At 49.2% G+C, this 25,948-nt stretch overlaps 1 long non-coding RNA gene across 1 annotated transcript in view; it reads left to right on the top strand.

The window, feature by feature from the left end:
• The first annotated feature begins 5,243 nt into the window (after window positions 1-5,243).
• The window catches only part of LOC146821181 (uncharacterized), a 62,371-nt gene continuing 41,666 nt past the window's right edge, over window positions 5,244-25,948 (top strand). The window contains exon 1 of the long non-coding RNA XR_014963126.1: window positions 5,244-5,321. This is a non-coding gene — a long non-coding RNA (uncharacterized LOC146821181). The remainder of the gene's footprint in view (window positions 5,322-25,948) is intronic.

Below are 25,948 nucleotides of genomic sequence, written 5' to 3'. Positions count from 1 at the left end.
ATAATGGAAGAAAACCAGAACATCCGGAATGATGCTAAAGGCACAAACAAGCAGAAACACGCCAACCACAAGAAGGCAGCAATGCACACCGGAGGTGGGAGTCCCGCGCCACACCAGGAGCTGGATGACATGGAGGAAATGGTGTCCACCACAACAGTCTGGAGATGGTGGCAGGACTCGGGGACTGGAAACTGCCCAAAACAACAGACACAACAGCAACAGGGAGAGGAACCAGCAGGGACTGGGGGGACGGGGGAGATGGGCACAATGGCACACATGCACAATTAAGCACGGCACAACTGCAGACAAACCATGCCCAAGAGTAACAACACCAACCAGCAGCACACGTCACACAACCCGGCAATATCACACCACTGAACAAGCACAGAAGTGAAAACCACACTGCCTGAAAGGGAGAAGGGTGAGCCAAATCCGAGCTGAAGGAACATCTCACACACAATGCAGCACACACACATAGGAAGCAGAGCACACTAACATCGAACACAATGTGGTACAAACACCAACATTTGTACAACCAAACACAGGACACAAGTGCACCCGCCTGTGGCCGGTAAACGGACATACGCATCTGGCTAAGCACGAAACAGGGACATGATAATGCACAAGTACAAACCCACAGTCCTGATGGGGTAGCAATGCACGTATGGCAGGGAGCCAGAGAGTCTGTGACACACACATTGGCATACAAATCAAGACACAACACAGTTGGAGACAAGTGAAAGTGCGGTAACGTTATTAACAAGTGCGTGCCAGTACGGCCAAGAGGAGTGCCACGATATGCAGACCAATGCAGCAGCAGGTCTGAATGAGGAACATAGGAAAGCACCCATGTCAACCTCAGGGGAGTCCATCACCAACACAAGTTCGTGCCAACCCGCGTTGGTTGTCCAGGCCTGGATCATGAGTCCAGGCCAATGCTGCCACATCTACTGTTGTCTTGGGACATGTGACCAGAATCCCAACATGCAACCAGGCGTCGGGACACGTGCAATGGGTCACATCCAGTTGTGCCAGCAAGTACCTTGTCACTCGTCCATGAATGCGAGTGCAGCTGCGTAGGCTAACATCTCCAATGAGCGATCGTTGTCCACCACATCTGACATGTCATCGACATTATCCATCAGCTGACCCGGACAGATGTGCTGACTCCAACCACTGGACCCAATGTGCACCCAAGCCCAATCGGGTAGTGGCTCAATGTGCTCACTGCACACTACGACTCGTGCATGCTCCCAGGTCCAGTTTCCAGCCTGCATGCCAAACATCCATGCATGCCATAAACAGGCATCACGGTGACACTCCTGGTCGTGGGCCAACAGGGGGTGCACACACACGTCGTAATCCAGGTCAGCTACCGTTACGTTGGAGAAGCAGACATCCATGGACCACTCGAATATGCACAAGCGACAATGCAACACAGGCTGAATGCAGGTGACTTCCACAAGGCGGAAGCTCAGCTGGTAACTGATTCGCAGCACTGCCAAAGGTAGTGCCCCCAGTACATGCAGCAGACGTGCACGGTACAGGTCCACGTGACTGGAGTCGAGCATGTGTCCGGGATGGTCTGCCATTGCGTCAGTGGCTCTGCTTGAAGTGGCATTGGCTTGCCCTGCGCCAGTCCTGTGGATGAAATGGCACAGCTCAGTGCAATGAGCAGTGTCTGTGTGCAACTGGTGCAGGACTGGGGTGCGGTGGGAGTACGTGTGAAGATCATTTCACGCACGCTAACTACGACCAAGGACTTTTGCGTGTGGGATGTGCACAGGTTGGTCTCACGTCGGGCAGTGCGAAGTGTGGGAGTTGCAAGCAAATGCTATCGTATCTGTCAAGGGATGCTGGCCACATGCAAGTTCCTGCTCGGAGCTGCAGATGTGCTACCGCCTGATAATTCAGGCAAAGGACCTTTCATCCCTACAGTAACTTCACCATCTGCAGGCATACAAGAGATGTACAGAGGCCTGTCGTGGGTGTGGTGGGATGTCTGCGACCTTCTGGTCCGTAGGGTAGGCCTGAGCCCTCATCCACGTGCGGCACCATGTGTCACCGGCTTGCGTTGAACAGGGTTAGTGGCACCACGTGTCGCAGGCCTGCGATATGGAATTATGCCTCACTGATCGAAGGGAGTCTGGTGCTGCGGCCGCTGCCACGGACTTGGGGTCACTGCCATTCCGGAATTAGGACACAGTTCCACATGTGGGACGTACTGGGCCGAAGGGGACGCCGGTGGAGTATATCAATGAGAAAGGAGTAATGTGGGCCAGCGTTGTCGGGGGCCAGCGATGGTCTGCGGAGGCTGCAGAGGTCGCGGGACTGGTGCATGGAGCTTGCACCGGCACGTGGTGGGCCCTCTTTGACACACGCCGGTGTAGGCAGGTGAGCGGAGCCTCGTTGGTGCGCTGGGGCAGGCATAACGGGTCTGGGGACAGGCGGTCCAGGGTGCAGCAGGCACACAGGAACGGGGGCCCCGCTGCGCTCGGCGCAGGACTTGTGGTGGGCTGAGAGGCACCGCCCTGGCAAACACGTCCATTCCGAATGAGAACCACGACCAGGGGCGGACATAATGTGCGACATTTCCGCGTTCTGCCCCACAGCCTGTGGGGACATGGTAGCGCCACGCCACACCTGGCATTGGGTAGGTTCACATTCCTTAGTCACTTGCCACTCTCGCACATGCCTGCTCCATGCCTCTCCTCACATCCTGCTATTGTGTGTCTGTGCTGCTATGCTGTGGCTGGGTTGTGGGCATGGCAAGGCCGGATTACCAATGGAGTTGTATTGTCATGTCTGGTCGGTTGGCATATTGTGTGTCATGTTGAATGTAGTTGTGCTGCGTGCCCATTGTCAGTGTTATGAGTTGCATGACAGTGGGCTGGAGGTCTGTGGTGTGTTTATTTTGGACTTCCCAACGGGCACTGCATTTCCATGTGTGCCATCCTGGGAGCGCTGGGTAATGATGGACTGTCTGGAGATGTGAGTTTCATGCACTCTGCCTAGGGAGTTGGCCACAACATTGTTGAGGAGTCCCGGGCGGTCCACTATTGCCTGCACATTCATGGTATGCGTGTGCTTTCTGTTGTGGTAGTTGTGTGCAGTGTGGGCCGGGGGTACGAGGGGTACATGTGTGCAGTTGATTGTCCCGGACACGTGAGGGAATCCAGCTATGGCGTAGGGGCCTTGCTTGGTCTCCAGCTGCTCCTGCGCAGTGTGGGTGACGTGGTGGTCCTGGGGTACCAGGCTGATGTTAGCATCCAGGACAGGTGTGATGACCTTGGATGGGGCTGGCTGTGTGACTCCTCCGACTCTGGCAGTTGTGGGTTGGATGGTACCTGATGCCAGCATGTGCTGCGCAGCTGGCAGCGTTATCTGCGGAGGGATGTTGGTTGTCCACTGGGTTGGTACCGTCAGCAGGTAGGAGATGTGGGTCAGGATGCGAGGGATGGTTGTCCTTTTGGGCCTGTAGTGGGCAATGTCCTTCACTTGCGTTGGGTCTGGGCGGCAGGTGCGTTTCAGGTGGGTCCGCTGTTTTTGTGTACGCTGCCTCTGTGATGCTACGGGGGGAGGGGCGGGATTGGTCCTGGGGGTGGGGGTGGTGGCGGGCCTGGGGTGGTTGCGGTGGGTGCTGTGGCCCTCATGGGTATCCGCGTTGCATGATCATTGTCTCCATGGCATCTGTGGGTCTTCCGCTGTGGCTCTTGGCTGGGCTCCCTTTTATGCTGCAGGTAGTCGTCCTGCTTAACACCAGCAAAAGGCAGGTGTTAATTCCCTGCTGCTATCACATCTTATGGCCTGTTTTTGGTTCGCATCGCAGATCTGGCAGTTCGTTGTGAAAGTGGTGTTGGGGTTTTTTCGTGTGTTTTTGCACGGGAACGCCTACTCTGCATCTCATTAGGGTTAGTTGGTGGTGTCCACCGTGGAGATAAATTTTGGGGCAGTTATCGTGGGAATACTGGCGATGTCTGCAGTTTGCACCAGCTTGCGAATAGGGTGTTAAATCTATCTCCACTTTTGATGCTTTAAGTTGGAGATAAATCGGAGATAAGTCCTTGTGAATATACCCCCTAGTCTGTTTGCAATAGTGTCAACGATGTTTCAACTCTGGTAAATGTATACATTCGACTCCTCTTACCTGCAGAAGCATTTATCAATTGTTCTGCTGATTTTACAAATGTCCTTGTATGGCTTTGGCAACTGTACAAAAGTCAGGACCTCTGGTGCATCTTGACTCCAAGCCTTTGTTTCCTCTGAAGTCTTCATCATCTGTGCTCAAGACATGTCTGCTGCTGATGGTTGCTTCCTTCTTATTCCTTCAGATTCGTGAACACTCTCTACCATTTCTCAGGGTTGCCCTTCTGCCAATCTTGCAGACATTTCCATGTGTTTTCAGGTGATAGGAAGTGCAAGGATTTCTCCTCCACCATCACTCTTAGGCATCAGGCCTTTCGTTTTTCTTTCTCTAAGCATCATCTTCATTGCATCAGTGCTTCTCCTTTGCTTTTGAACTGCCATAGTTAATCAGGGAACTGTAATACTGCTACATTATCATGCTCTTTTTCTGGTCTCCTGAGAACTTCATCTCTAAAATTCTGGAGGTGGTTGATAATGGCTGTCAAGGCTACTCCAGGAGATGGCAGGGTATTGGTTACCCTCTCCACTGAGAAGGACAAGAGACTTTTTAGCTGGAGCACATTCAGCATCCCGCCTTCCACGCAGAGATCTGCGTTTGGGACTACGGATTGTTAAGGTACCACACCATCTGATTAATTTTCCTTCCTGCTCTACCTTTCATACCTCCATTACTAGTGTTATGCGTGCATGTATTTTGTATATCATAAACTATTAATTTGTATATTGTTTTCATTCTACATTGCCTGTTGTTCAGGGTTGTATTTGTGGGGGTGGGAAGTGTTCAAAATGTATATATTGTTAATGATTTTAATTGATTAAAAAATGTAATTGGTTAATTAATTAAATAAATACGTAAATAATACAAATTGGAGAATTTGATGTATTTTGTTGCATTGAAAAATTGGGAAATGCTTATTTTTCGTTATTTGTGTTAATGGTATCGGTTGTTTTCTGGCTGAGAATTACAATGTCTACTCTGTAGCAGAAATCTCGGTAGAGTTAGTTTCCAGTTACTAGTTAGTTGGCTAGTAGTGTTCCATTTGATGTGCCCACACATGCATTCCGCTGAAGCATAAATATGAACCTACTTTATTTTGTTTCTTTTAGGTGAAGACTCAGGTGAAAACCAGATGATGCTGCCAGACCGGGCAAGTCACCTTTGGATTCCACTGCAGGTAAGAGCTTCTCTGGATCCGAGGTCCTCGAGGTGCACCAATTTCCTAGCAAAGACCACCGTGGCGGCTGCCTCTTTACGGGGGTGGTGAGGCAGGGGGGGCAGGCATGGAAAAAAATAATCTTTACTTCGTTGCTGCCACATGTCTCTCCTCCATCCTTGCTCTCTTCCACCGAAAGCACCCAGGCTCCTAGACTCTCCCAGCCAATCACAACCCTGCAGGAGTAGCGTCGTGATCAGTCTGAGTGGCCTGTTTGGCCAAGCCATCATGTGCACTCTGGGAGGGAGTGCAAACCACTCTTGCTCCCTCCGACGGTGGTGTGCCCAGCCCAGCCCCGCCAGACCTGGCTGGAGTCCCACAAAGAAAAATAAAATGAAAATAACTCGTTATCATCATTTTATTTTTCTTATGTACTGCTCAACAAGCAGTGGGGCGACGCTCCTCCACCTTAGCGGAGGAGCTGCCACTGAAAGAGCATTGTGCCAAGTCTGTGGGTTTTATACATTCTATGTTCCATGAGAGCCACAGAGATTTTGAAATCTCACATGACCATCGTGGAAGCTTCCAGATATTTCCAGGGTTTGCATTATAGGTATGCAGCGAGATCGTGCTACAGTTGCAATTGGCTTATTGATTACCATCAAAACATGGTACTATAACAAACCCTGATAAATCGTCAACGCTCTTATAAATCCTGATAGCGCGTGCTTTTAGCAGCTTATCAACGGCTATTGGAGTAACTTTGTATGACGCATCCTCAGCGTCCACCTTTCTCCTTTTGTGGAGAGCGATTTCCTGCCAAGCTAGCCTTAGGCTTGTCATGATATGCCTGCAAGTCAGCAGTGCTGTACTCCTTACATTTGCTACCAGTGATGACACAGATTAGATTTAAATCCTTGTGTCACGTTCACAAAGCATTTTATGGCACAGTATCTGTCTATCTTAACATTAACTTCTCTCATTATGCCCCTAGTCATAATTTAAGGTACACCAGTGCTTCTTTCGTGGTGGTTCCAAGAGGGCACAACTAGGGTAAGGCCCCTGTTAGCCTCAGCTCCAAAAAGTAGAATTTGCTTCCAGTGGCTTTGCGGAAAATATGTGGTTTACTATGTTTTCGCACACTGCTCAAAACCCGACTGTATACGTAACAATTCTTTTAGGTCAATTTTTACTTTCAGCACCAAGACAACTATATAGATAAGAGTGCTCTAAAAAGCTACTAGCATAACACAATACAACAAAGAATGTGTTTTAATATTGTGTGTTGTTTTTTAAATTATTTTTCTGAAAGTTTAATCATTTTTCTAATTTAAATTTTTGGGCATTTTGGGATTCATAGAGAAGGCAGCTGGGACATTTTTTAATATATTCAATTAATGTATTTATTAATTGATGAAATAGTGTATTCATTATGTAAATTGCGTGCTTTCATTTTATACTTCTAGCTTTTATTTTTAGGTTTAGGTTAATAATTAATTGTCATTCTCTTTATAGTTAAAATAAATAGTATTTGAACTGTAAAGATTATTGTTATATAATGTAAACTATAAAGTTCAATGCTTCCCTACCATTATTTAATTTGGAGCGGGAATAGAAAATTAAAATCATCCAAAATACAACCCTTTATTTACTGTTGCATAGTTTTAGAGTACGAATAATAAATTTGACCTCTCCAAAGTACAATACGTTCTTATTCCGACTCCAATGGAGAAGACAGAGAGGACTCCAAAGCCCAGAATCCACAGCCCTGCCGTCACTCACCACCATGCCCAGAGGCGCATTAATGATCTGTGCGGCTCCCGAAGCGCGGGAAGCCGGAAACCTGTTGTTCTGCTGCCGCAAAGGGGGAGGAGGGAGAGGACTCCAAAGCCCAGAATCCCCTGCCCTGTCGTAACCCACCGCCATGCAAGGAGGCATATAAATCATCTGTGGGACTCCCGCGGCACAGAAAGCCGGAAATCTGCTGTTCTGCTGCCGCAAAGGGAGAAAAGGGAGAGGACTCCCAAGCCCAGAATCCCCAACCCTGCCGTCACTCACTGCTCCGCCTGGAGGTGCAAAAATCATCGGCGTGGACGCGCATGGGCCGCGCCCGGGGGGCCTATCCTACGCTCATCAGTGACAGGAAGACGCAGGGCTATCCCTCTTGGCTCTGCTGTATCGTAGACCCATCTGCTTGCCTGGTAAGACTTCGTGCCGTCCTTCCCATATCGGCTGCACGTGGTCACTGTAGTGTCCGGCGTGCGCGAGGCGTTCTAGCCTTCCGCGCCGCCGGGACGCGCTAGCGCTGACGCGTGACGTCAGACGCTAGCGATGTTAAAAATAAAGGGGCGTGGCCTCGACGAGTCAGTCGGGAGCCGCGTGCATACTAACCACATGTCGGCTCCGGTGTGTTCTTAAGCGCCTATGCTCTGCTATGTAGATTAGGCCTCTAAAGGCATTACACTGGCGACGAGGGTCTTTTGAGCCCTGATGTGCTGTTTGGGCCCCACAATACCCCTTCTGGCCACCCAGTTGTCCTGAGCCTGTGTGTGCAGGCCCCCTCCTGGTGTCCTGGTGGAGCCTGCTATGTGGCCTGGTGGAGATCACTGCAAGTGCCCTGGAGGCCCACCGAGCCGTCGACGGTGCTGCTGTGTGCGCCCTGGTGCCCCAATCCTCGGCTGGTGAGGGGTATGTCTCGCCCAGGTGGTGCCACACCTGCCCCACGATGTGCCTGACGACGACCGCGCCCTCCTACGGTTCGGGCCCATGCCGGGTGTGCTCGCCCCAACCCAGAAGCGCCGAAAGGGGTCCCGCGGATGACGTCTGGAGGTAGGCGTGCCCACCATTGGGTATAGCCGCGCGAGGGAAGTCTACGCGCCGTGGCCGGAGAGGGTGCACGCCTGGTGGCGTCGACGCAGAGGAGCGGAAGCCGGTTCCACCACGTGCTGCGCACGTGCCAAGATGGCGTCCATTCCCGCCATCGAGCCATTTGCCGTTGACGGCGCCCCGTCATCCCTGGCCCCGCGCTGGAGGGATTGGACAGACCATCTACAGATCTACTTCGAAGGGGCTGGCATCGCGAGGGAACGGCGCAGAGCGTTGCTGCTCCACCTTGGAGGAAAAGACATCCACTGCATCTACAAGACTCTCGTGGAAGCCACGCCGAAGACATACCACACACTGCTGAACGTGCTCAACGCCCACTTCGAGCCCATGGCGAACAGAGACTATGAACGGTTCATCTTTCGTCAGGCCAAACAAGAGGCGGATGAGTCCCTGGATGCGTTCCATGGCAGGCTGAAGGAGTTAGCCAGCACATGTGGGTTCCGCGACGAACAGGAGGAGATCCGAGGGCAAATCATACAGGGTTGTTACTCGTCTAAGCTCCGTGTCACGGTCCTCCAGGAAGAAGGAAAGCCCCTGGCGGACATCCTCACCCTCGGACGGTCGAAGGAGCTATCGCAAGCGAGAGCCTCGCATATGGAGGCGGCCCTACATCGCCCTATCAAGACGGAGCAAGTGCAGGTGGCGGAAGCGGTGAACGTAGTGCGGCCAAAAGGAAGGCAAGCCGGAGGGAGACGGCAGCCGGAGGCAAAGAGGAAAGACTGTGGGTACTGTGGCGGCCAACCCCACCGCATGCAAGACTGCCCGGCCAGAGGGAAAAAGTGCGGCGCCTGCGGGTGGATGAACCACTTTGCGGCGGTATGCCGGTCCACCAGAGCCAAGAAAGAGGTGGCCCATGCGGTACGAGAAGAAGCAGACAGTGAGGACATGGACGATGACACCGAAGAATTCCCAGTCCATTACATGTTCGCAATCCACCAACCACAGAAGAAGAAGCACAGACTTCCGAAATGTCGCATCCTAGTACAAAGTCAAGAGGTAAAGGCGACAATTGACACTGGGGCCTCCATCGAGCTGATGGCCGCCAATGTCTACCACCAACTGCGGGTCAAGCCCCCGCTGAGAGAGGCGAAGATTCGGGTGTTCGCATACGGCCAGAAGACGCCCATTCCCCTCATCGGGTGCTTCAAAACAGAGCTACAACATGGTGAGAGGAGCGTCAACACCACCGTCTATGTCACGGAAGAGGGCAGCGGGATGCTGCTGAGCGGGCAGTCGGCCGAAGAATTGAGACTGATCTCATTCGCCATGGCAGTCATGGAGGAAGAACTGGATACAATCATGGAAGAATTTGGAGAGGTCTTTAACGGCATCGGGTGCCTGAAAGGAATGGAAGTATCCTTACACATCGACCCATCGGTCCAACCAGTAGCGTTGAGACACCGGAGGATCGCATTCCACCTGCGGCAGAAGGTCGAGGAGGAGCTGGAGGCCCTGGAGAAACATGGCATCATCGAGAAGGTCAGTGGGCCAACCCTGTGGGTATCCCCGATCGTCATCGCCAGGAAGCCGAAGCAGCCAGGGCAAGTCCGCATCTGTGTGGACATGCGCCTCCCTAACGCCGCGGTCAAAAGAGAGCGACACCTGACGCCCACCATTGACGACATCTTGGGGGAGCTGAACGGGGCCAGGTGGTTTTCGAAGATGGACCTACGGTCAGGCTACCACCAGTTACCACTTCATCCGGACTCGAGGTACATCACCACGTTTTCCACTCATGTGGGCCTCAGACGGTATTGGCGCCTGAACTTCGGCATCTCGAGTGCCGCCGAGGTATTCCAAAATACCATCAGAGAAGTGCTCAGTGGGCTCCCCGGCGTGCTCAATGTGAGCGACGACCTGCTCATATACGCGTCAACCATAGAGGAACACCACCAGCGGTTGAGAGGAGTCCTCAAGAGGATCCAGGAGTCAGGTTTGACCCTGCACCGGGAGAAGTGTCAGTTCCTACAGAAAAAGATCAGCTTCTTTGGGTACACCTTCTCGGACCAAGGGGTGGCCCCGGACCCGGACAAGGTGAAGGATGTCCAAGATGCCCCAGCTCCGACGAACATCTCGGAGGCCCAAAGTTTCCTGGGCATGGTCAACTTCTGCGGCCGCTTCATCCCGGACCTCTCCAACCTCACCAAACCCCTCAGAGAGTTGACCAAATCGTTCACCACGTGGCAGTGGGGCCAGGAACAGGAACAGGCGTTTCAAGCAACGAAGGCGGCCCTGTCCGCGGACACTACCCTCTCATACTTCGACCCGGCAAAGCCCACCAACGTGGCGGTCGACGCGAGCCCATTTGGGCTGGGAGCAGTCCTGACACAGCTCCAGGACAACGAGGAGTGGGCACCCATTGCTTACGCCAGCCGGTCCCTGACCGAAACAGAGCAGCGGTACTCGCAAATCGAGCGAGAAGCCATAGCCATCCACTGGGCATGCCGGCATTTTCACGTGTACGTGTATGGACACCACTTCACGGTAACAACCGATCACAAGCCACTCATTCCTCTGTTCCAAGGGTCGTCCTCAAAGCCGCCTCCCCGGATTGAAAAGTGGATACTCCAACTACAAGGGTACGGCTACCGAGTGGAGTACAAACCCGGGGCCACGAACCCGGCGGACTACCTATCACGGCACCCGTGGAAAGCCACAACAGAAGAGAAGGAGGAGGCCGAGGACACAGAGGAGTACGTCCGGTATGTGACAGAGCGGTCACGACCCCTCCCGATGAGCCTAGCCGCGATCATAGAAGCCTCAGAAGGTGATGAATGCGTGAGAGCAGCGGCGGAGGCTGTCAGGTCAGGAGATTGGAGGGCAATCCAAGCCTTGCTCAACAGAAAGACGCCCCAAGCCAAGCTGACACTGGAGTCATTCCTGAAAGTGCAGAGTGAGCTGTCCGTCGACGCCCAAGGATGTCTTCTGCGAGGCCCGAGACTAGTCATGCCAGCCAGCCTCGCTCAACAGGCGGTGGACCTCGCCCACAGGGGACATCAAGGAATGGTCAAGACAAAGGGCAGGCTCCGAGCCAAAGTCTGGTTCCCAGGCATGGATGCGATGGTGGAGCAGACGGTAAGAACCTGCACGTGGTGCCAAGCCGCAGGACAGCCGGAACGCCCTCACCCCGTGGCGACCGAAGATAACCCCCTGAGACCGTGGGAGTGTGTGAGTGCCGACTTCGGACACCTCCCCGATGGACGGTATGCGCTGGTCATCATCGACGATTTCACCAAGTACCCGGAGGTTGAAATTGTGGGGAGCCAGACAGCCACGGAAGTCATAGCGAAATTCGAGAAAACCATCGCCACTCATGGCATCTTCTGGGTGGTCAAGACCGACAATGGACCGCCTTCCAGGGGCAGGAGTTTGCCGAGTATCTTAAGAGCTGGGGGATCCACCACCGCAAAGTAACACCAAGGTGGCCCCAAGCCAATGGAGAGGTTTATGAGGACACTCAACAAAACCATTCGCATCGCCATGGCAGATGGATCTCCACTGGAGAGAGCAATATACAGTTTCCTGCGGGAATACCGGATGACCCCCCACGTCACAACCGAGGCAGCACCAGGAACAGCCACCATGGGGCGAATTGTAAGTGACACGATCCCACACCACCCCACTTGGGTTCCGGCACAAGCCTCAAATGAGAAGACCCTAGCCAATCGGAGGCGCTCGAATGACCACGCCAGCCAGCGAAGGGGTGCTAAAGAGTCCACGATACAACGACAGGACCGAGTGTATGTGAAGGACCACTACCCAGGCAGCAAGTTCAGACTCCCATTTGAACCGCAACCATGGGTCGTCACCCGCCGGACAGGCACGATGGTGACCGCTCAAAGAGGAGCCGAAACGGTCACGCGAGATGTGTCGTTCTTCAAAAAGGTCCACCCCGGAACACCTTCCCGTCCCGGGGCAGAGCCAGAGGGGCCGGACCTCGACCAGCCGAGCGGAGATCAGGAGGGGGAGGACGGGCGGAGTGAGGATGGCGGTTCCCCGTCCATCCCAGACACCCCGGGGGGTAGTCTGCCTGGCGGGTCCCCAGCCAGGGCAGAGCCGAACACCCCAAGGCGCAGAGCCCCTGAGGTGGCCCTTTCCAGAGGCGGTCCGTCCCGCTACAACCTGCGGAAGAACCCGGCACCGTCATCCCAGCTGGCGGACTATATGGTGTAACTTGTAAGGACTGGCAGACTGGTAACAGACTCATCGTTGAATTTTTGGTCCTATGTTTTGTTTAATGTTTATAAAGGTTGGAAGGAATGTAGTGTCCGGCGTGCGCGAGGCGTTCTAGCCTTCCGCGCCGCCGGGACGCGCTAGCGCTGACGCGTGACGTCAGATGCTAGCGAGGTTAAAAATAAAGGGGCGTGGCCTCGACGAGTCAGTCGGGAGCCGCGTGCATACTAACCACATGTCGGCTCCGGTGTGTTCTTAAGCGCCTATGCGCTGCTATGTAGATTAGGCCTCTAAAGGCATTACAGTCACTGCTCTTGACCAAGCTTCCCAGACCACTTCTGGTTCTGCAATTTGCTTCACTAAAAATCCAAACTGGAGCGATTCTGGAACACTACACTGCTGGGTGAGAACTTGAAATAGCCTTGCACCTTACATACTATTGTTGACGAGGTTGTACTGTTTACATTTCATAGTATATGTACTGATGGAAGTGTAATTGCCCAACCTCTGGTTGATAGGCGTATCTGCAAAGAGACGGTTTGCTTTAGGAAATATTGCCAACTCCATCGGTTACCCCGAATAGCCCTACTTTTCTTACAGTTAAGAAAAAGGAGGGCATTTTTCTTTTAGCAATTGGGCAGGGGAGGCATTAGGCGACATATCTCAATCTTAATACTAATTAAAATCTTATCATCATGGGTAAGTGGAAGGCTACGAATGGTCTAGCAAAAGAGAAATCATCCTAACTTTGGAAAAGCACGGCTGAGAATTGTACCATAGAAGAAATCGATGACCTGATTCAAGAGGTAGAATCAATGCTAAGCAGCAAATGCAAAACAGTCAGCAAACAAAAAACAAGCATTGGCATAGCCAATAGGTCTCGCCTTTGGGACCTTATAAGTGTTTAGCCATGCAACAATTGCATAACTAAATACTTATAAGGTACCAAAAGCGAGACATTGGCTATGCAAAGCGGCCGTGAAAGTGATCGCTCTCACGATCAAACACCAAAGCGGCCATGCAACCGCGAAAGTGAAAGTAATCGCGGTAAAGCGCGGCGCACGCGCCCGCGCACATGCACTGTAGCTCTAGGCTGGCCTGGTAGCACTTTTTGGAGCCCTCTCAATAAGTCTCGCCAGACCAGCGCATGCGCTGGGTCAGGCAAGACCTAACAAAACTCACTGCATTCTATAGTAAATGCGCATCAGGCTCTCAGAAAGCACTCCAAGAACGGGTCAAACAGAAGCAATCCTTGAGACCTCACTGCGCGCACCAGGTATCCAACAAACTCCCATGCCCTAGATGAGTTAATCTGCACTGCTAGAGACAAGGAGGTCCCATCACCCATTGTGTGCTCAAATAGGTTCTCCCCTTTATCCTCTGTATCAGCGTCAGACAATGGATTGCTAATCCCCTCATACAGAACATAAATTCAAATGTGTCTTTACAGCACAGTAATTCACAAGTAAAAACAAACTCAATTCCTATTTTAGCAAATGAGCCCGTAAAACACGTGCATGGGGTACAAATTAACACCAATGCTCAACTAATAATAGAGCTAGAGCAGAGATTAGATGATCTAACCAATGAGGTTGCCAGCTCAAAAATATTTATAGGGAACCTAATGCAACATGGTAATACAGACAGGGATGCTGTAGTAAAGGAACCTTGCGGAAATCGAGAAGTGCCAGGCGCAACATTCTAATTACATAGGCAAATTGGTTGAAGGCTCGGACTTAGATCTGCAAAACCAAGATTAAGGGAAAGGGAACGGTTCAGAGAGGGGGACAACTAGCAGTATTAAAAGAGCAAGGTCTGAGAGAGGGGACACACACACGAGAGGGTGGCGGTTCGACAAAAGTACACTGAAAATAATAGACCACAGTACAATAACAGCCAGGAGGCGACACTACAACTTGCCAGTAGAAAGCATAGGAATACAATCGTTGGAGCAAGACCCACACACTGTGCAGCTGAAGCCTTATCCAAAGTTTAGCTGTCCTGACCATAGGTGGACCCCTACTAACTATAGAAACGATAGCCCTAGATGAGTGGAAAGCTCACATGACAAATGTACCTAAACGTAATCTTTCTTCCTAAAGGGAGGACAAAGGGTCAATAAAAAACAAGGTAATACATTGGATAAGACACAAGCTTAATTGCCTATCAGTAATACGTTCGGATCTATTAAAGGTAGAAAGCTTGTCGAGCAAACACGTAGCCTATGATACCATACCCCTCATCTTAAAAACAAAGAGTCTAGTTAATGGTCTAATCACACTTGACCTAAGAACACGTTCTCCCTCAAACAACCTGGTGAGATTTAAGCTAAATAGACCCAGTAGTGACGTAATAGAGAACCAGCTAGAGCCCACAAACCCAGAAAATCGTCCTATCCCGATCTTTCCCAAAAGAATCTGGAGGCAGTCGACTGACTGACAATGCAGGACACTGTACCTGCCTGATGCGACAGGCCCTTGTTCAACCCTAAAGGAAATCTAACCTTAAATTATCCTCTACAAAATCAAGAGGATAATCCCATAGGTTACGGGGTGGACATAGTGGTAGATTCCGTACCAACCAGTTCTCTTCCCAGGAATGAAGAAGACCAGCTACTGGAAAAACGCATAGTATCATGGAACGTAACAGGGCTGAAACAAATCTTAATAGATCAGGAATGGCAGGAGTATATTAAGAAATAAGACTTTTGTCTGTTGCAAGAAACCTGGGCATTGGAAATACCAAGGCATTAATTTTCAATAATGCTTACACTGGTAAATGGGAGGACCTACCCTTTAAGGGCTGCGAGGCTAGTTTTTTAAAACTTTCTCTTTCACCCCAATACACTCTCTCTGGGATTTTAATTTACCGTCCACCGGGACCAGCAGGATCTTGGGCGAAGACGCTTCCTGAACTTATAGCCCCCTTTCTGCTTGATGCAGCAAATTTCACTATTTTGGGAGATTTAAACATTAATTTTAATGATCCTTCTTGTACTACGAGCACTGCCCTAAAGGCTGATTTGGCATGTTTTACTCTGCAATTCAGGTCCTACCCACAGACCGGGCCACTTGTTAGACCCCATTTTTTCCAATCTATCTAGCATCTCATGCCATGCAGCCATCCCTATACTATGGTCCGATTATTGTCTGGTCGAGTTTAAGGTGAGGCTAGACCTGCAGCTGGAGAATTCATCTTTTTTACCAGGGTCTAGAAATTGGAAGAACTCAGACATTGACGCTTTTAATCAACATCTCACGAATAATATTCCGGCCATCACTTCTATCAACCTAGCAGACTTGGATACCATCCATACCTGGATCGTATCATCCACTGATGCGTGCCTTCCAATGTCTATTAAAAAAGTGAATAATCATCTTCCTCCTGCCCCCTGGTTCTCAGAAAGATTGAAAATAGAGAAAAGCAAATGCAAAGTATTGGAAAGACGTTGGTGGAAGGACTATACACCTGAATCTAGACACACATACAAATTGGCTAAAAGGGACTATCACTCCCTTTGCAAAGCTGCCTGAGCAGAATATGTAAACAACACCATTACTTTGGCACAAAACAGCCCCAAGGTCCTATTTAAAGTAGTCCAAGATCTTTCAGGAGCAGTTGCCAAGCAACCCTCCCCCCCGTGCTCAATGTGAGGATGTAGCCAAGTTCTTTATTGGCAAAGTAGAGAAAATGTATGCTGAACTGAATGTAATAACAACTAATGAGGGAAATCAAATAAGGGGCCCTCTCCATATATCAAGTTGCACTGCACCACAAACAAATGAGATCACCATGCCTACAAAGATACTAGAAAACTGGCAACTTTTGGAGACTCCCTCCTTCAGACACATCTTAAATAGCCTGAAATCTGGCTCGCCCAGAGATCCTCTCCCCATTACTATTTTTCAAAAATTGGAACCATCATCACTTAAAATTATTATGGAGCTGCTAATGCGTCTTTGTTAGAAGCAACCGTTCCATTGGCATGGAAGCATGCCATGGTTCGTCCACTTTTGAAAAACGTTAATGCTGATCCAGCGGACTTATCTAATTTCCGCCCGATTTCTTTACTTCCAGTCTTCTAAAAAATTTTAGAAAAACATATTAACCAACCACTGACGCAATTTGTTGACTCCCAAGAAATTTTACATACATCACAATCAGGTTTTAGAACTGGATTCTCTACAGAAACCACGTTTTTAGGGGTTACAGAAATTCTGTGTTAACGCCTTGACATAGGTGAAACTGTGGCACTCATACTGCTTGATCTGAGTGCTGCTTTTGACACTGTGTCACATACTGCCCTACTCAAAGCTCTTCAATCTGTGTGCATTGTTTGGAAAACACTCAAATGGCTCGCCGACTTTCTGACCGAACGGACGTTTAAGGTCTTCTCATCGTCAGCAAGCTCTAAGTCCCACGCTTCCCCTTATGGAGTACCGCAGGGTTCTATCCTCAGCCCATTATTATTTAATATCCATGTCAGACCTCTGGCAACAATAGCGGAAGAGGCTGGCCTATGCATATATTCATATGCTGATGATACCCAGCTAATCTTCTCTCTCTCTACTAATGAGGCATCTAAGATATCCTCTCTTCAGGTAGGACTGCAAAACATAGCCGGTTGGATGCACACCAACATATTAAAGCTAAACAGTGGAAAAACAGAAGTCCTAATCCTCTGTAAAAACAAAGATCTTTGGGGCCCACGATATTGGTCCTCTCAAATGGGTGAGCTCCCCCCAGCCGTTACAAATGGTCCGCAACCTAGGCATAATCATTAACGACCAGCTGTCAATGAGGCAGCAAGCAGTCAGGGTCGCCTCAACCTGCTTCACCATCCTAAAATGGCTCAAAAAAATACTCTGGATGTTGCCTAGTTCCACACAAAGAACTGTGGTCCGGCCCTGATCACGTCTAGGCTGGACTATGGCAACGTCCTGTATTTGGGAGCCAACAAGGAGGTGGTTCAAAAGCTTCAGGTAGTACAGAACTCGGTGGCAAGGCTGCTTTGCCAGGTGCCTAGAAAAGCCTCCATATCAGGCTCCCTCCTCGACCTCCCCTGGCTGAGGATGGAGAACCGCATTAAATTCAAGGCCCTGTATTATATGCATAAAATTAAAATGGGCACAGCACCACATTATCTGAATGCCTTAGTCCATCCCTACCTTCCAACACGTCATCTCCGATCCTCCACTCAGGCCAAATTTTAAGTCCCTAGGATCAAACGATCGCGTATGGGCGGACGGTCTTTTTCTTACCTGGCCCCCTTACTATGGAATTCACTCCCCACGCCACTTCGGCATGAAATCAACCATAAGAACTTTAGAAAAAGTCTCAAAACATGGTTACTTAACCAATAATGTTGCCTTTCTCTGCTTGCGATGATCCGATGGCGCCGCGAAACCTCCGGGAAGCTGCGCGCCTTATTAAATTAATAATAATAATAATCTCAGATGGGCTTCAAAACTTTTAGTTCAAAACTTTTAGTGCTAGTGCCGTATCCTCAACAAGAGGCAGACCATCAGGTGGTCTAGTCATATGGGCAAGAATTACCCTAAAGACTGAAATAACTCAGTTGGAATTATCATCAGTAGACATTCTGGGAGTAAAAGTAAAAACACAAAACAAAACAGAAATGTAGCTGCTAAATGTCTATAATAGACCAGAACCTGCTAGTATGGACTCCCCAGTGATAAGACATATTGGACAATTTTTTAAGTTCTATAGATCCCAGGGCAACTGTAATTATAGGCGGAATTGTAAATTTGAACCAGTTGTGGGATTGGAAACCATTCCGGAGGAAGAGGCTATGGTAAGCGGTGTCATGCCTTTGGAGGCAGGTACTTCCGTATCATGCACAACAGCAGTGGCCCAACTGATTTGTTTAGTTTCAGGACAGGGGCTGTGGACCTGCAATGGCAGCCTGCCCTCAGACAGACCGAGTGCCCACACATTCAAAAGAGGTCCTACTAAGAGTAGAATTGATTACATAATGGTCAGTGCTTACTCATGGGGAACCTAACCGACCTAGAAGTAGAGGTTAGAAATGATAGCGATCACTTCCCACTGTGTTGAACAATGACGGGATCCCTTTTCGAAACCTTAATTCTGGGAAATAATGCTGTTAGAAATTAAATTCAGCCGATTGGTAGCAATAATCGTAGAGCTCCAAAATGGTTTTCTATCGTAGGTAATCGTGAAGCTATGACGAGGATCCAGAATATCTTCTCAGATGTTTCAGCCCCTTATATAGACAGGTTCGAATGGCTTTCATGTTAAAGATGGGTTTTAACAGAGTTCGTCGAGCCGGTTTTAGAGCCTTGCAGATGGTCAGTAGGTACACTATGTTCTCATCCCCTTCCCCGCAGAGGCGGCAAATTACGGGCAACGGGGGGCGTAGCCAAGGTGGCATATGATATGCAGATGGTAATATGCCTAAGCGAAGTTTCAAGAATTTCTCTATTGTCACTCTTGAGAAGCTAGCAAAGAGGTATGCTTGAGGTGAGGCCATGTGGTAGGTTTGTAGGGTGCACCAGCCGTGGGAGCGTTCTGACAAGGCTGCTTTGTCCTGTACGAGTAACTCTTTTTTTATCACTTTATTTACAATTTTTTTAAAGCTAGCAGTCGTTGTTGGTAGCTCCCAGAGTTCCTGCAGGCCCAATTGGCTTAGTGAGTTGACCAAATAGTTTTGGGCTGAGCATGCCCCCTTGTTCTTCAGTTCTTTCCACAGGTACATATTTAATGAGTCAGGCGGATCTCTTTTGATTTTAAACCACCTTTTAATGAATGCCCCTCTGCGAGCGAGCTCTTGCCTTTGAAACCCAAACTCCAGCCGCAATTGTGCGGGGGATGTATACCTTGGGAGCCCAAAGATCAATCGAATTGCTTTTGTTATTGTGTGGTCCATCTAGGTAAAGTTGCAATTCCCGGTCGAAGATCTTCTCTCCGACCCAGTTGATGTTCCACGAACAGATTTTGAGGGTTTTATTTTTTATTTCAGCTTTGGATACGCAGAGTTTCAAATGTCACAGGTTTTGATTTTTTGTGTTAGTTGTGTTTATAGTTCTCGATAGCCAGGACCACTCTTGTGGGGGTGTGGTTTTTACTACGTTGGGTATCAGGTGATGCTGATTTCTTGTTTCAATGCTCTTTGGGCTTTCACTGCGAGCTCCGCATAGTACTGAGTAGGATTTGTTGCTCAGTTGAGACCCCCCGGGGCATGTTTGATTTGACAGGATGTTGATTAGTGGTTCCGGATATCTTGGTTTGGAATAGGGCCGGAGCTTGATGCCCCAGGTACTAAATTTAGCATGTTCTTTTAAAATTTTGTCTGCTACCGTAGATGAAACCCAATCCGTTTTAGTTACTTCCACCCCCAAATGCTCGGAGGACACCACGAATTCTATGGACACCAGGTCCTCGTATCTTAGGGTCTTCAGGCTGTTAATCGAGTGTATTAGGCGTAAAATGTTTCCTCTGTTAAGTGTATCTATCCGTCCCCTGGATTTATATTCGGGGTGGAACATAATTGTTGTGTGATTCAATTGGTCAGTTTGATCTGTAGATGGTTCTTGACTAATTTTGAGTGTATCCATTAACTCAGGATGTTCTCTTGGGATGGTGTCGGTTGTGCCCTCTTCAGCATAGCCTCTTTTTCCAGGGGGGTTGGTCTTTTGGACTTCTCCCTCATTTGTAGGTATTCTAGGGGAGTTGCTTCCCTGCGCTCCTGACCCCTCTACCAAGTGTTCTAGGGGTTCCTGATGACGCTCTATCGCCTCGCCCACTTGTGCTGGTATATCTAAGGGATCTATATTTAGGTCTTTCCCTGAGTCTAGGGCAATTACCCTGTCAGAGGGTTTTATTTCGATAGGTTCAGTGAGTTTCTGGTTTCGCCTCTTTCTCTTCAGTTTCCTTCGTTGCTTGCTGCTAAGCGAGCTGGGTGATGAAGGGTTCATTTTATTGCGCTTTGTTGGCCCCGACAAAGGGGACCGAAATCCAAGCCTTGTTTGGTTATTTTCCTCTGAACTTGTTGGGGCGAGGGCCTCTTCATGGGGGTTGGGGTCAGGTTTCTGGTCCGTGGTGGCCAACCTTGCGTCCCCACTTATTGGTCGTGATAGTGGTTGCTCTGCTGTACTTGTTATTAGGATTGAGCTTTCCAGGGTATTCTTCTGTAACACAGTATCTTTTATATCAGATAAAAGATTGTCCATAGCCTTCGGAAGGGTGGCCAGCTGGTCTATAAGTGTTGCACAGGTGCAGGTGGCCTGTATTATGCGTGTCTCTGCCTGTGCTCTTCTGATCAGATTATTGAGATCTGCCAGTTTGGCGTCTATATTTGCCACAAAAATCGAGAGGGAGTTCAGAACTGACAATTGAACATCCATCTTGTCTGAGGGATATTGCATGGCGTTGACTGACATTTGCATTGTGTGTAGCAATGTAGTCCAGATGCCTTGTTTTTCCTGTTTTTCCCGTTCTTTTTCCTGTACTTTTGAATATTTTGTGTTGTTCCTTGGCAAACTATTTCTTCGTTGATGTTCGGGTTGCGGGCCGAGGGGGTATGAGGCAACTAGTTCCTCCCATTCCTCCGGTGTCAGGTAAGAGCATTCGGGTTCAGCCTCCTGTGTTATTGAGGAGGGTTGCCGTTGTGAGTTATTTTGTTTTATTAATTCATCTTGAGCAGATCTTGTAGTTAGTTGGTCATGACTACCTTGCGGGCATTCCTGTGTGGGTTGGGAGAGTCCTTCTAGTGTTGCCTTTGAGGTGATCTGAATTTCTCCCACCAGCATTTGAGTTGGCATATGCAAGGGGTCTTTATTTCCCATCGTTGCTAATTTGTACTCAGGCCCTGTTGGAGGTGGGAGAAAAATTCCTTTTGCCGTGTGTGAGAAGTTGGCCTGGCATATGCTGTCTCCTAGTTATAGGGACACCTTGCACCAGTCCAATTCGACTCTTATTGATGATAGGTTTAAGACAACCTTTAAAGAAAGCTATCCTAGTGGTAGCTGTGGAGAGCAGCCTTCAGGCTAAGTCTTGAAGGAGTGTTAAGCTTATTGTTTTACCATAATAACCTCTTGAATAACCAAATGAAAGAGTAGCCCACACAGGTATATATATAAAATATATGTATTTATTCTAGACAGAATCCCACGGTCTCTTTATGAAGCTGTGGCAAAGTTACAATATCAAACAAGCATTGATAGCACTATTAACATTGGGCCCCAGGGGTGGACCAAACCATAAACTAAAAAAGTGGTATAAGAACCACGACAATTCTACAGGCAATGCCTAGGGCATTCAGGATCGCTGGCCCCTTAAGAATCCACCCCAGGTTATGAGGAAGGGGACCCACGGGAGGCGCGTGCAGTGCAAGTAGCTGCTATCGGGATCTCTATTACAGCCTATGGAAAATGTCGCGGTTGGAAATAAACAGTTCAAAAATACTTCTAGCAGGAGTACAAAGTTAAAACTTCAGACTTAAGCTTTTGAAGAGCCCACTACCACGAGAGTACCGAGGTACCACTGTTACCTGCCCCAGGGAAGCCGGGTGCATAGGTCGTTTCTGCTGTCGGGTCGCGGGCTGATTTTCAATGGGAAAATAGTCAAAAGTTCTGCTAGCCAAAAGCGTCGATGATGCCGTGAAGATCAAAGATGTGAAGATTGTAGAGAAGAACCTGAAAGCAGAGGGGACACAGTCTGGGTCACGGCAAAGTGACGAGGAGGCTCAAAGCAAAGAGCCCTTCGATGTCGGGTGCTTCAGGTGGAAAGTGGTGTAGCTTGGATCTGCAGCCACGGGCTCCGGGAGGTTTCAAGGAAAACCAGCTTCAGGAGGGCGACTGTCCCACGTCGGATGAGGGTCGCTGCGGTGTTAGTATCCGGATTGGATCCACTAAGCATTGGCAACCGCAACTCACGAAGAATAAACAAATCTGCTACAGGGCAGACCCACGAGGTCTGGGAGAGGTCTCCTTCGAGGAGACCGTAGAGCAGGCCTGGAGCAACCAGGGGTACTCTTGAGTGTAAAGATAGACTTCCGCTAGCGCCCACAAGTCGAGAGACAAGGGACCGCGGGAGGCGGCAATTTGGAGTGCGTAAATGGGCACCCACGGGCCACCGGAGGGGGCTAGGGCGCTGGTCTTTGGCACAATTGCTGTAGAGTGGTTGGCTCGTAAACGGGCCAAAGCACAACTTCCACACTTGTCAGGGTCGTGTGCTACGCAAGAGGTGGCCGGTGTCCTAGGGTATTGGGGATCTCGGCACCCACGTGGTCCACAGTGCCCAAACTCGTTGAGCACACTCACTGGCCTCTGGGATGCGCTGGAAACCCACCTCAAGGTTTCTGGAAGTCGTCGAAGTTCGTGAGAGCAGCGAAGTTCCAACCGGGCCATTGCAGTGTTTCTGGTGCCTGCCAAGCAGGGGGATAACTCCTTTATCTCAAGGGAGATTTCTTCCGTCAGCTGGGCAGCAGCAAGTCGAAGGTCAAGACTGTAAAGTTCAAGATTAATCTGAGGCTGTGGGGCCACGTTATTCACCTTTATCCCCAAGATTAGGGGAGTGTCCACCAATGGTAGGTGAGGCGTGAAAGGGTGGCTACACCCTCTCCCCTTTGTGTGTTTCCCGCCTGGGCGAGGGGCAGGATGCCCCTGAACCGGTTCCAAGCGGTGTATGCAGAATTAGGCTTCTGCAGCTGCCTACGTGCAACTCTGAAAGGACTTTTGGTGCACCCACCCTGTTCCAATCCACATTATCCTGTCTGGGGAGATGCTAGCACCTCCCTGCTTCAGGAGCCCTATTGTCCAGCTGGCGAGGCTGGGGTTTTCCCCAGCAACAGCCAGCCAGGGTCGTGTAGGTGGCGAGTAGTAGCCAGTTTGTACTGCTTGTGCACTTTTAAATTGGTGTCTAAATTCTGCCGCTTTTCCCATATCACCCCTCTAGTAGGGGGGAATCGTACCCTCATGCCCATGGCTGGACTGGGGGTATGATTCCTACATGTTTGACACCAAACACGATATGGTTCTGTGTAGCCATTCTCAAGTTATCGTGTTATCGCGATAGACTTATAATGCGGCTAAGAGTATATGGTATGGCTACACTACAAACAACCCAGCAATGATTTTACGAAGGTTGCAGAGAGGCCCTACTCACGTAGGGGTCCCCCCTCACACATACCTCAGCACCCTGCCTTGTAGGATTACCAAGGCCTGCTATAGGGTTGACCTATGAGAGTATATGTGTTGTAATGGAGTGGGATATAGGGTACCTATATCCCTGTAAGGGGTGCTAGCACCACCTTACCCAGACTACAGTAGTGGTCTGGTGGTGTTAGTTTGTATGGCCGTCCCAGGGTGGCACAATAAGTGCTGCAGCCCTGGTAGGCCTACTGAGAGACCCGTACCTAGGGTACCATCTACAAGGGACTGTCAGGGCATCCTCAGCATCCAATTAGTTTGTACCTAGGGTACTTCACATTAGTTTTAGGGAGAAAGCAGATAGGCAGGGGTCCTGGATATCAGGATCCCAGCCAGACTAGTCAAAAACCACTCAAATACCAGGCAAAAAGTTGGGGGCAACCATTAGTCAGATTCCACCTTCCTACACCGTGTTTGAATCTGTATTTTGCTTTCCCATTACTTGTTCCACTTGTTGCGGCTGTGTTTCAGAAGTAACTGGGTTCTCCTTATTAATGATAATTTTATTGTGTTTGTCAGTAATGCTGATAGCGGGGTCACCTGGGTCTTGTTCTTCACATTCGTAGTGCATTGATCCCTTTTCTCTATGGTTGTGTAGTGTCCAATCCATCAGAGTTTCTTCTTTTTTATCGCTGATAAGTGTGTAGGTATCGTAGTTTGTATTCTCTCCGTCATTCGTGGCCCTTGTAAGGCAGTTGGTCCGGGCTTGATCGGCTGTTTCGCTTGTTTTAATTTTGGAGATGTTTTCCAGGGTATTTCCTTTTGGCATTGGCGTCAGTTCGGATTGGATCAGTTTAATGTTTTTTACTACCTCGTATGCCTTGTCCCCCTGTTTCGTCTTCTCTTCATAAATCTCGTGCCGCTCAGCTTCTAAAATAGTTTCACACAGTCTTGTGGCACCTGTGGCACCTGGCACTTCCCTACTGGTCAGAGGCCCCTCGCAGCCTTTGTCTAACTGCAGGCGCTCATCGGTGTGGTATATTTTGGTGGGTTGTAGAGGCAGTGGGAGATTCATGTCTTTATTGGTGGCTAGACATCGGACCGATCCTGCATCTTTTAAAAAAGAAAATTTGGTATATATTTTTGGCTGATGGTTTTTGAGTTTGGTGGTCCCAGAGTTTAGGCTGTTAATGTTGACGGTCAACCGCACCTGCGGGCTACTTAGGAGTGGGGAGATCAGGGGAGATTCCCTTTCCTCTGTTGAGCAGACTTCTATACTCTCTGTATTCTCCAAAACGGCAGTCTTCTTTGACCTGCGCGTTCTCTTGTTGGGGTTTGTTGTCGCCGGCTGTCTTGTTTTCCCTGATCTCATTATTGCATCCGGTGCAGATATCGTTGCGTTACGAGATCCTGTTTTGCCTTCCGCTCTCCCTCTTTGATGAAGCTCAGGAGCCTATTCAACGAGGGAAAACTGCCCACTAGCAATCACTCAAAGTGGACTAAACACTGCTCCTTATTTTAGTTAAGATAAGACAATGGCAGCAATAGATGCTGTCAAGCTAGGGAAAGCCCCTGGTCCTGACAAAATACCTGGCGACCTACTGAGACATGATAAAACAGTATGGGTACCATATGTAAATCTTTTATGCAATTCTGTGGCCGCAGGAGCTCCTATACCAGAGTCTTGGAAAGGGGCTGAAATAATCACAATTTTTTAAAAGGGTAATCGACAAGATCCTGCCAATTACAGGCCTATAAATCTAATAGATACCATACAAAAGATATATGCAAAACAGATTATATCCAAGCTCAATGACTGGATAAAAGAAAACATTCTATCACAGTATCAAGCTGGGTTTAGAGTGAGAACAAGCACAATAGATCAGGGCTTTAGACTTTTATGCATAGGCTGGAAATACAGAAATTTAATGGGAGGACATCTGTACATAGCTTTCATAGAATTGAAGGCTGCCTTCGACCATATACCTATGGACTCCCTTTGGAATTCTCTTGAAATCCAGGGAGTCCCTGAAGATCTTCTAGCACAGATAGTAAGGCTCCATGAAGAAAATTATGCACATTTCAGATGTGGACCAAGGGCGAACTTTTAGAGGCGATCCCTGTAAGAAGAGGAGTAAGGCGGGATGTGTACTGACACCCACTCTTTCTCATTATATGTAAATGATGTGGTGAATCATCTCCAAGGGTGCAAATATGATTCGCCAGAGCTAGGAGGGGTGCCAGTACCGACTCTACTATTTGCAGATGATACAATTTTGCTATCACAAACTCCGAAGGGATCACAAAATCTATTGGACTCCTTCAGTGAATATTACTTTTTAAAAGGCCTCAAAATACTCTAACAAAGCCAAATACATGGCAATAAAACCGCCTAAAACTTAAGAAAAATATCACAGTTCAAAAACAGAAGCTAGAATATGTCACATATTAACTACC

Source organism: Triturus cristatus, chromosome 6 (assembly GCF_964204655.1).
Source record: "Triturus cristatus chromosome 6, aTriCri1.1, whole genome shotgun sequence".
In the NCBI taxonomy this organism is placed as follows: domain Eukaryota; kingdom Metazoa; phylum Chordata; class Amphibia; order Caudata; family Salamandridae; genus Triturus; species Triturus cristatus.
Note: the sequence above shows the minus strand (reverse complement) of the source record. Positions and strands in the feature narration are given on the sequence as shown.